Genomic DNA, 12,378 nt, shown 5'->3' with positions numbered 1-12,378 from the left:
ATGTTCATTTCTGAAGAAGGGTCTAGGCCCGAAACGTCAGCTTTCCTGCTCCTCTGATGCTGCTTGGCCTGCTGTGTTCATCCAGCTCTACACCTTGTTATCTCATTAGAAATTATAAGCAGTTTCAACAGAGCAATTATTGAGAAACTATGTGCGCTGGTGAGTGGTTTGATAATCAAAGATCATAGGTTTTAAATAATTGATAGAGGAATTAGAGAGGAAATGAAAAGAAATTTCTGCAGACAGCAGGTTGTAAGGATCTGGAAAACACCACCAAAAAGAGTAATGTAAATGGACTTTATAATAACTATGAAAAGACCACTGGATAAGCAAACATGAAAGATTAATTTGCAGGGCTATTTAAAATTTATCCTTTGACATGATTGGGGATCATTTGTGAGGCCTACACCTTTTCACAGAATCCCTACAGTATGGAAGCAGGTCATTTGGCCCATCGAGTCCACACTGACCCTCCAAAGAATATCCCACTCAGACCCACCCCCTAACCTATCTCTGTAACCTTGCAATTCCCATGGCTAATCCACCTGGTGTGCACGTCCCTGGACACTATGGGCAATTTAACATAGCCAATCCACCTAACCTGCACATCTTTGGACTGTGGGTGGAAACCGGAGCACGCAGAGGAAACCCACACAGAAACAGGGAGAATCTGCAAACAGTCACCTGAGGGTAGAAGCAAACCTGGGTCCCTGGCATGTGAGGCATCAGTGCTAACCACTGAGCCACTGTGCCACCCTTTTATCCATCCCTAATTGCCCTTCAGAGGATGGTGTCAAGCTGTCTTTTTGAACTGCTGCGATTCATCTGCTTTGGGTGTTGTAGTTAAGTTTTAAAATGGGTAAAAGTGCTAATACTAAGGAGTGGCATGAACACCACCCACTATGATGATGTCATACAGACTTGTAGGCAGAACAATTTAGGATCTTGGAAGTGTAAAACCCAACATCCAGGTTCTCCTCAAAAACTCTGTTACAAGGACTATCATATTAATGTGACCTTTTGCTAACATGCAATAAACTATTTCTACTTCTAAACAAGAGCCTGTTCTAGTTAGGCCACTAAATGTTTTTCTATTACCACTCATGACCAAGTAGGCCCTGTAGATTCCTACGTTTAAAGAGATTGGTGGTAGCAGACCTTCCATATGGTGAGATGCAGACTCAGTTCTGCTGCATGTACAACCATAGGTATACTCACAGTGCTGTTAGGGAGGGAGTTCCAGGACTTTGACCCAGTGACAGAGGAGGAATGGTGAGACTGTTCCAAGTCAGGATGGTATGTGGCTTGCTGGTGAACTTGCAAGTGTGGTATTCACCTCTATCTATTGCCATCAGCCTGCTGAATTAGAGGTCATGGCTTTGGAAGATCCTGCTGAAGGAGTATCGGTGCTTTTCCGCAGAGCATTTTGTGCACTCTGCTGCAACTGTACCTTAGTGGTTTGAACGTTGACGGTGGTGACTGGTTGCCAGTCAAGCAGCTGCTTCATCTTGGGCTGTGTTGGGCTTTTTGAGTGTTATCAGAATTGCACTCATCCAAGCAAATGAACGGTATTCCACTACACTCCTGCCTTGCAGATGGTGGACATCCTTTGGAGAGTCATAAGATGAATTACACAATGCAGAATTCCCAATCTCTAACCTTTTCCTGCTGCCACAGTGTTTATGTAGCTTGTCTAATTCTGTTTCTAGTCAACAGTAATCCCAGAATGTTGATAGAGGGGCATTTAGCGATGATAATGTCATAGAACTTCAAGAGATGATGATTGGGTGGTCTCCTGAAGATGGTCATTCTCTAGCACTTCTGTGGCATGAATGTTATTTCCCGCTAATCAGCCCAAGCCTACTGGGAATTCCTACATATTCATTTAGACCAGTTTGGTAACTGAGGGAGTTGTGAATGGTGTTGGACATTGTTCAAGCATCAGTGAACATTTTCACCTCTGAGCTTTCAATAGAAGGAAGGCCATTGATGAAGCAGCTGCAGCAAAGGACACTACCCCGAGTTACTCCAGTATTGGTGTCTAGGACTGAGGTGATTGATCACAATAATCACAGCCATCTTCCTTTGTGCTAGGTATGACTCCTACCAGTGGAGAGATTTCCCCTTATGCTTACTGATTTCGGTTTTGCTAGAGCTCCTTGATAGTGCATTCAGTCAAAAACTGCATTGATGTTAAGTGCAGTTTCTCTTGACATCAGCTCTTTCATCTCTTTTGGACCAAGCTGTATAAGGCCAGGAACCAAGTATCTAGTGGAACTTAAACTGAGCATCTGTGAACAGATTATTTCTGAGATAAGTGCTGATTAATAGCACTGTCAACACCTTCTGTAAATTTAACAATGATTGAGAATAGACTGATGGAACAGTAATTGGCTGGGTCTGTCCTGTTTTTTGTGGACTAGGCATAGTTATGTGGGGTGTGTGCCAGCACTGTAGCTGTACTGTAACATCTTAGGTAAGCATGGTTTGTTCAGGAGCATGAGGCTTCAGTGCAACTGCTAAGAAGTTATTAGCCCCACAGTCACTGCAGTTCCTTCACTATTTCATGCTTTTTTATATCCGTTCATGTGATGTGGGCATTACTGTCCATGCCAGCAACTAATGCCCATTCCTAATTGTCCCCGAGAGGGTAATAGGCCACTTCATGAAATGTTGCAGCCCAAATGGTGTAGGCATATCCACAGTATGTTTCAGAAGGAAATTCCAGGATTTTGACAGAGCAATAGTGAAGAAACAGCAAAGCAATCCCAAGTTATGCTGTTGTGAGGTTTGGTGGGCCATGCATCTGCTGCCCTTATTCTTCTGTGTGGTAAGGTTTTCAGGTTTCTGCAGGAGTATAGCAGGCAGATGAATGTGGCGGGGGTAGATCTGTCACGTAGGACTAAACAACACAAATCTTTCAAAGAACTAGCATAGGCATAACAGGCTGAATGGCCTTCTCTGTGCTGTAGTATTGTTGCTTCCACAGACTTTTATTCCTGTATGGTATGCTCCAAATTATAACCAAGTTGGTACTATCAGATTTAAGTCTATCACATTTTTCTTTAAATATTGTAGTTGGGCTTGCTCTCATCTGGATAGTAAATGACTTACAATGTTATTTTGATATGTTAAGCCATTGCATCCCTGGCACCTTGTTGCACTGATTAAACCACCAATTTCCATAAATCATGAAAGATAAATGCATTCGTCTGGGTTCCAGGCACAATATGCATTTTTAAAAAAGAAAACTTTTGCTCAAGATTTCTATTTTCAATAACTTCTTGGAAAAATTATCTAGCTTATTTACCTAAATTACCAACTATGTTTAAGCACTGTGCTGAAATCAGTAGGTTTTCCAGTGTCAGTGAAACCTAAAACTTCTGTATAGAACTAAGATTTTTAGCCCTAAAGGAAAAAATAAAACCGTTTGATGTCTGGAGAACCTTAAAGATACATTAAAAAATGCTCTGCCAAGTTGGGAGCTGTAATTACAGTAAAAGGAATTTCCTTGATGTGGTGGAAGCAATGTTGACAAGATTTAACAAACAGGTAACTGGAATTCTCTAGGTTTGATTTTTTTTAAAATCAAGAAATTTGGAAAGCACGTCAAGTTCTTATACAAAGGATCTGGACTTTTCTTTGCTAATTTGAAATGTGAAATATTTAACAATCTATTTGCAGTTCAATTCTTGCATCGGTGTTTTATAAAAACAGCTGTATTACTTTTAACAGTATTAGTTATAAAATTGTACCCACAATGTATCTTTTTAACCACATAAGTATGATAATATAACCTATTCTTTGCAAGTCCATCTTTTGAACTTAATAATTGAGGAAATGCATGAAGCACAATCACACATGAAAGAAATCGGTTTGTCAACATTATTTTTGATTATTAATTACAGACATGACTAAGTATTCAAAGATTCTTTACCTCTTTAAAGTGTGTATAATTATCTGTTAGATGTTTTCTTGAAATGAACCACAAAATCCAAATAGAACTATTGTCTTAAAAAAAGCCCTCAGTGCTTTTACAATGACATAGGAAGTATGGCTTTGGTCAAATGCTCTAATGCAAGCCTCTGCCTCATTATCAGATTAAATATATACACCCCCTAGACTTTAATCATATTCTAGTCTGCAAATTTATGCACAAAGGTACTTTCTTGCAAGTCTGGAATGTGTGTTACTGTTTGAAGATGAGGAGATTGATGGTTTTGCAAACTGAGAGTTGGTTGTGGTTGTTCAAGCTATTTGCAGGGGCATGCTTTTTTCTATTCAATCACAGACCTGTTGCCTCTGGAAATAAATTATAAGGCATCATGAACTGAAATGTAAAGACATGGAGGATCTTCACACTGCGATTGATGAGATCAAAAAAGTAATGTCTATGAGCTAGATCAATACAGTCATCACTATAATCAGTAATAAAAAAATAAACTGGAGAAAACATTTTGTATAATTATCTCTTCAATGCTACTGTGCAGAGTTAGTATCTAAATTACAGAGGCTGGGATTCTCCTGTAGGTCTGAAGGTGGAAGTGTTTCTTAAAGAGAAAGTCAAAGTCTACCATGTTTAGAAAGCCTGCCAGATCTTTTGGAAATCAGGCTACTGATTGGATGCTGGTGGGTTTTCTGCTGAAATTATGACCCCTCCCCCCCCCCCCCCCCCCCCCCCCCCCCCCGACCCTGACCCCGGTTTGACATCCTGCCCACCAAGAGACCAACATCAGCAGAACTCAGCAGTGCAACTGAGACACCATCCCCTCCCCGAGCCCCAGTAGCAAGATCACTACTGCGAAAGTTGCTGTGGTATTGGGCATCTGCCTGTCTGAGATTGGGGTTTGCAGGGAAAGGGAGATGGACGAGTCAAAAGTGAGTTCAGCAATAGCACTCAGATAATGATTGCCTTATTTTGTGTTTTGAGTTCCACATTTCCCACCTATCCCCGCTGGGCCTTGATCCCCATGTCTAACAAGACTCTATCTATTGCTCTCTTCAAAATATCCAATACCCTGTCTTCACTGCCTTCTGAGGCAGAGAATTCAAAAGTCACACAAACCTCTGAAAACAAAATTGTCCTCATCTTTGTCCTGAAAGGCTAACCCTCTTTTTAAAACAATGCCCCCTATCAAGAGCTGCAGATGCTGGAGTCAGAGCTAACATAGTATGGTGCTGGAGGAACACAGCAGGCCAGGCAGCATCAGAGGAGCAGGAAAGTTGACGTTTCGGGTCAGGATCCTTCTTCAGAAAATCTTCAGAAGACGGGTCCCGACCTGAAACGTCAATTTTCCTGCTCCTCTGATGCTGCCTGGCCTGCTGTGTTCCTCCAGCTCCACACTGTGTTGCCCCTAGATCTGGACTGACTCACAAGACCATCTTGTCAAACCATTTGGGGTCTTACTTACCCCAATCAACTCACCCCTGACTCTTTTAAATGCCAGAGGAAACAAGTCCAACCTGTTCAATCTATCCTTAAGGCAGCCCATTCATTCTAACTCCAAACTGCCTCCAATACATTTACGCCCTTGCTTAAGTAAAGGGATCATATCTGCACACAGTATTTGAGGTGTGGTCTCACCAATATCCTGTATAACTGAAGCATAACACTCTTAATTTGATAAAACAAAAAGCTGCAGATGCTGGAAATCTGACACAAAAACAGAAATTCCTGGCAAAACTCAGCAGGCCTGGCATTTTTGAAACTGAGCTTCCAGCTGCTCACCACTTCAACACACCTTGCCAACATTCCTGTCTCGAGCCTGCTGCAGTGTTCCAGCAAGCTTCAGTGCAAGTTTGAAGAACTCAGTCTCATTTTTCACCTGGGGACCCTGCAGTACTAGGACTCCACACTGAGTTCAATAACTTTAAAGCCTTTCTATATTATTTACCCATCCCACACCCAGGCCTGTTATGACAGGGCTGGCTTTTGTCACAGCCAACATGTTTTCACCCACTCTCAGGCCTACTATCACAACACATGGGCTGTTTTCAGCACAGTCTACCCATTCCCTCCCACTCTCAGCTCTCATTGTCACTTATTCAGCTTCTCTTCTGTCCTGGCCTACTATTAATAATCCTTTGTCTGCCTACCCCTTTCATATCTTTCTCTCTTTCTGGGCTCCATCTCCACCTATTCACTCATCTCTTCCCTCAACCCCCATCCCAACCTCATTTTCAATATAAGTACCACCTTTTCCTGGCTGCTATCAATTCTGATGAAGCATCACCGGACTCAAAATGTTAACTTTGCTTTCTCCCCACTGATGTTGCCAGATCTGCTGAGTTTCACCAGCAATTTCTGTTTGTGATCCTTTACTTCTATGTTCAATTCCTCTCCTAATGAGGAATAACATTCCATTAGCCTTATGGATTATGTGATGTACCTGTATACTAACTTTTCATGATTCATACACCAAAATGACTACATCCCTTTGCTGTTTGGAATGGTTTTGTTTACCATTCATACCAATTTATTAGAATTAGTTGCAAAATATATCCATATGTGATTGTTGATGGCATGAAGTACAATATGATTTCTTGGATATAATTGATTCAATGCAGGATTCTCTTGATTTGTCCCCCATTCTTGCTGCATTATTATTTAGAATGATAAGTATAAAATTTCTGTAATGGTTTCAATGCAACATTGGCAAAAAATTGCTGGAAAGAAATCAGCAATAGTCCCACAGCAATTTTATCCTTGAGAATTCTACTATTTAGCACAGTGCAATTTGGTTCAAAGTGCACTCAATTTAATTCCATTAACCCTTCTTTACAGATATCCTTTTATCTTATAATTTTCAGTTATTTTTCCCTATATTCTCTGTCTGAATATGTTTTTCAGAAAGGAAAGTGAAACACTTTATATATACATATATATTGTCTATATATATATGAAAACACATGATGAAAAATGTCCAGTTTTTACAGATTTTAGTTTTAAGTGTATCTTTCCTGTGTATTGGCATCTTTTTACGGAGATACTGAGGTCAGTTATTGCGCCCCTACTGTCATACCAGTGGAGATCAGTAACTATAGTACAGGCCAGTAGCCAGTGGATATTCCAGATGAATCCAGAGAGGTCAGGTGAACTTCTATGGAATTTATTGACTCTGCCTATTGACTCTGTTTCACCTCAAATCATTCCTTCCAAAGTTTTCACAGGATCAGTCTGTCCATTTTCAACTAGACCAGTCACATACATCGCTACTTATTCACGATAACATCCAACTTTTACGGAGCAGGCTCGAAGGGCTGGACGGCCTACTCCTGCTCCTAGCTCTTATGTTCTTTTTGTTCAAAAGAATTATAAATTTTCAAACCACTTAATATCTGTTTCCATCCAAAGCCACTAATTGCCTGAAAACATGCTTCAAATTAACTCCAATCATCGAAGGTTTAGCCAAAGCAATCTTCTTGCAAGGTATCATGGACAATGGCCATTCTCTGACAGTTCATCCAAAATTCCTATTATTTATGAGTGAGTCTAAACAATGACTATTAACAGTAGACTTTAACTATGCAATATATTGCAGTAGACTTTAGTACTGTCCTCCCATGATTGTCCATGCACATCATCACCTCCAACTGAATTGCTGAACAATGTTCACAATCAGGCATCCTAACCAATTTTCCCATCCTAACCTAGAGATACTGAGGTCAGTTATTGCGCCCCTACTGTCATACCAGTGGAGATCAGTAACTACAGTACAGGCCAGTGGCCAGTGGATATTCCAGATGAATCCAGAGAGGTCAGGTGAACTTCTATGGAATTTATTGACTCTGCCTATTGGCTCTGTTTCACCTCAAATCATTCCTTCCAAAGTTTTCACAGGATCAGTCTGTCCATTTTCAACTGGACCAGTCACATACATCGCTACTTATTCACGATAACATCCTACTTCATATTAACAATACACTCCCTTGTCCAAGCACTGAAGCTGTGGAGCATGAGGAAAGAGACTTCACACTGAAAATTTTGCTAAAGCTAATTTCGAATTGCTTTCGATGGGAAGATAATCCATGTAGTCAGGCTGGCATTGATTAAACCCGACAGTGATGAGCTCAAAAGAGTAAACATTGTTTTGTTCAATTTTGATAAACCTGAAAAAAAATACTTTTAGCTGTTTTGCTTGTGAGAAATCAAAAAAACATAGCCTTCAGGAATTTTACATTGTACTTCGTCCAAGGGAATAACGGGAACAAATCTGCAAAATAACATGTTTAACTTTACATTAATGTAAAAAGGTGTCTTGCCAAATAATACCTCTTAGAATGCACTCTATGGCCAAACTAAAGGCAAAATTCAGATAACTGCAGCAGTGATGTTGTTAAAAATATCACTGTTGTGTTTCTGATGAATGATAACCTCCTATTGTTTAACCAACTAGAATGCAATGACACCCAAGATATTGTCAAAACTGTGTTTATTTAATTGTGGTTTGTCACTTCATCCAGACTAACAGAAGGATAAAAAAGTGAGGAACACAGTCACTCTTTCATGGACTCAAAAACAAATTGGAACTCTAGGATTATTATCAATGTCTAGGAAACACAATCTGGAATTCTGTCTGACTAATTTTGATTGAGAAAGTCTACTTCAATTTTATTTTACAAAGAGCTCCAGGATTTGATCGTGTTTTAATGATTATATATCCTGTGCCTTTCTCTATCTCCCTATGGAAACAAATTTAGCAATTAAATATGAACACCAACTTGATTAATACAAATAAGCAAGAAGATACAGAAATACCCAAAATCCTACTTCCAAAATGAAAGCCTACTTTCTATTGTCAGCATTTCAGGCTCCTCAGTGCCTGTTCCCAGCCAGCAGATCTGGGTTTGAATGTTTAACTTCCCCTGTATACATCAGTATATAGAACTTTGCTCAGGTGAACAGTTCTACCTTGGGGACACATTTGAAAGATCTTGTTCTCATATTTCTCTCCCAAAATCAGCTTCCTATCATGAAGTGCCATTAAAGGAATCACATAAATGCTTTTGGTCCCAATTGTTTCACCCTCTCAGCGAAGTGGGATTTGTGCTGCATTAGGGATCAATTAGAATAATATATGCAGGAAAAGGCAAGGAGAGTTTTCTTTTTCTAAAATATGTAGAACATAAACAGCAATCCCTCCTCCTCATCAAAGCACAGTACTAAAGATGCCTACAGGCAGATGTGTTGGCAGTTTTGCAACTCCATTTCTGTGATTTAAAAGTATTTTGTTAGTTTTATTAGTTAGCCTGGACTATTCCTTTGTTGAAAGCTGAACAGTTCCTGTTACAAATTGCAATTCACTTACTGAAAATACTACTATGAAGGATGATGAAGTAAATATGACATAAAATGCTTTAACTCAGACTTACATAATTAAATTTGTGTTAATAGGAAGAAAAGAGCAATAAACCAGCATATTATCCACTTCCTCATAAATGAATATCTGTCACTTTCGTTAAATTATAATTGTCAAACTCTCAGAGAACATTAACGTTAGCATTTGATGTGAAATTATGAAATGTAAACTTTTTAGGATATCAAATTACAGAGTTTTAAAGTAGTAGGGAAATTTGCATTCAATTTCCTGTTTCATTTTAATCTGGATTCGAGAAAATATGTTATAAATGCTAACAATCTTGATGCAGGTTATAATGAATGTAGATTTGGAGTAGGCAACTCTATTTTATTTGTAATGCCATGTGGAATAAATGTGAATTTATTGAAGTTATAGTGACTTATTAATTGCATTGTAGAAATGGTCTTCTGCTTTCTATTATCCTTCTGGAAATGGTTATACTTGGGTGTTGCATCTCAAAATAAAAACAGTCATTAATAATCTGTTACATATGAAGGAAAAAACGTGTGACTGGCACATTGTTCAACAGTAATTGACATAAATGTGGTCGTGCTCCATGCTTTTAAGTGAACATCATGTCTTGGATATTTTTGTCTACTTCCTCAGCTTCTTCTCTGAATTAATAATTGCACGACTTGCAAACGATGTTTTGCTTCTGTAACTCTGATACACTAATTTGGTGGTTTAGAACTTAAAGTGCACCTGTAAGAGAGACATGCTGTTGAAGCTCTTTGCCTCGTACTCACCAGGACAAATGCAAGAATGCCAAATTTCAAAGGGAGCAACAATGTATACTGCATGAGAAGCATGCAGTTTAAATTGTTGCTCCCTTTGAAATTTGGCATTCTTGCATCTATCCTGATGAGTGTGAGATGAAAGTTTTCAACAGCATATCTCTTTTATCAGAAATCATCAATTTAATTCAATTATATCCTTTATACTCGGAACAAATGACAGATTTTTTTTCTTAGGATAATTATCTTTAGTCCAAATTTTTGTCCAACTTCTAATTCCTTTGGATCACACACGAACTATAGTTCAGCCTAGATTCCTGACCTCCATCTAAATCACTACGAAACAACTACTGAGAGTCATATGGGTGAAAACAATCCCTATGATTTTCTTACCCATTCCCCATTCAATAGAGAATAATTTTGTTTTTGATTAATATCTCCCAAAGTGATACAGCTGAAATTGAAAACTCAGTGGAATGAAGAATAAATTCTCATCATGCTAATTCATACAAGTTAGATTTTGAGTACCTTTTAAACATGCAATTACGATAACATCCTGTGAAATCAAGGCATAATAATTGGGAAAGAAATTGCAGGGGGCAAATACCATTCATAAACTGAACATCATTAGCATGTCCATTTTACTGCTTTTCATATTCAGTTTATTATTTTAAAATATTGTGAAAAACTTGAATGAGAAGCTTCTTGTTTTGGCACTGTTCTTGTTTATTATCTAGTTTATTTTATTATATATATAATTATTATTTATCTTCCATTATCTAATAGTTTGACCTCTGTTTTCTTGTTCTGCAGGCTTCTGTTTCAGTTGTGGTCAGCTGGATAATATTTTCATTAACATCAGGTAGAACAATAGCAATATTTCTGTCTCCGCAGCAGTCTAGTGTATGGCTACAGCCAAGGTATTCGTAATTAATGGCAAGGTTAACAGTTGTACTTCCATCTCAACGAGATGCTTTGATGGTGGGTCAACTCAAGTCTAAATGCTAATAGAGTTAAAACTTGAGGCCAAATCATCTTGCTACAAACTAAAGTTGTCCACCGTCTATTTGAAATAACTACATAGTCCTTGCAAACAGTACCCTTTTAATTTAACACATTTTGGTAGGGCTTGATTTTCTTTTGGCTCACGATTTATCTTAAACAAACTACTGTCAATTAAAACTTGTATTGGATTTTGCATTACCTCGTGAATTTAGAAATACCTTGTAGGTATTTAAATCTGAGATTACATAGAATATTGGGATAGTACAAATCCAATTTGGGATGTAAAGGGTTAAGTACATTTTATCCAGGGTTAGACTAGATTATTTTTAAAGCAGTAACAAAAAAACATATGCAATGTGAACTTCTGTTAAAACCGTCCGTGTACAACACTTTTTTTCTTGTTCAAACATGCAAACAAAATAAGCCCGCCTCGTTAAATATTCTTAAATTGCTGGAGAGCAATAAATGCTCCTAAAGCAATGATGCTGTAACAGCTGCCAGTTTAACACAGCCTCTGCTTTCGAAGTGACCCCCGATTCCCATCGCGTAAGCTTATAATAATTGGATACTGCGATTGGACATGCACCTATATGGAATTCATTTCGTGCAAAGCCAGGGGACTAGAGAAACATACCTGAAACAATAATAACTTGAGGACGACAGTAAAAACACTTCTTCCTCCAGCAGCACTGAGCAACACAGATAAATCTGAAGCAAATGTTGAGAATAATGTACGCTAGTCTCTTTCCGCGTGTAACTGTCACTTTTGCTGATCCATCTTTGCGCTCCGGCCGAACTTCTGCTTTTCTCCCTGACTCTCCAAGGAGTGGATTTACCCCACCTCCTTCTCCTGACGTAAGGTGCAACATCTGGAGACTCAGCTTCTAACAGCTGGAGAGCGGCGACTAACCCGCGCCCTCTGTAGGGTAGGGGCTAATATTTCAGCACATTTACTGAAATAGGACATTGTAAGAATTCTGAATGCATTTATCCCCAGCAGAGAGTATGAGTAAAGATAAGGTGAGAGAAATACGAGGTTAATTGTACTCCATTGACCAAAAAAGAAATTTGGAGCGTGGATCAAAATAATTATCTACCTCAGGTTTGTCTCTAGCTTAGCTCAGCCATTCAGTGCGGTGCTAGTATACCTGCCTCTGGGTTAGAATAATATGGGTTCACGTCCCACCCATCTTGGATAGGTAATATGTCTGCAACAGGCTGATTTTAATTTTAAAAAATCTTGTTCATCCATGTAGCTTTTGACTGTTGGCCACTTCTTG

General features: G+C 38.9%; 1 protein-coding gene across 2 annotated transcripts in view; it reads right to left on the bottom strand.

The window, feature by feature from the left end:
* The window catches only part of edar (ectodysplasin A receptor), an 82,600-nt gene extending 70,703 nt beyond the window's left edge, over window positions 1-11,897 (bottom strand). For both annotated transcript variants that reach the window (XM_048598164.1, XM_048598165.1), the window contains exon 1: window positions 11,733-11,897. The gene's annotated coding sequence lies outside the window, so the exon portion shown is untranslated. The remainder of the gene's footprint in view (window positions 1-11,732) is intronic.
* Window positions 11,898-12,378: the final 481 nt, after the last annotated feature.

The sequence above is a fragment of the Rhincodon typus genome, chromosome 6 (assembly GCF_021869965.1).
Source record: "Rhincodon typus isolate 14 chromosome 6, sRhiTyp1.1, whole genome shotgun sequence".
Lineage (NCBI taxonomy): Eukaryota > Metazoa > Chordata > Chondrichthyes > Orectolobiformes > Rhincodontidae > Rhincodon > Rhincodon typus.
The sequence above is the reverse complement of the archived record's forward strand: the minus strand, read 5'-3'. Positions and strand labels throughout refer to the sequence as shown.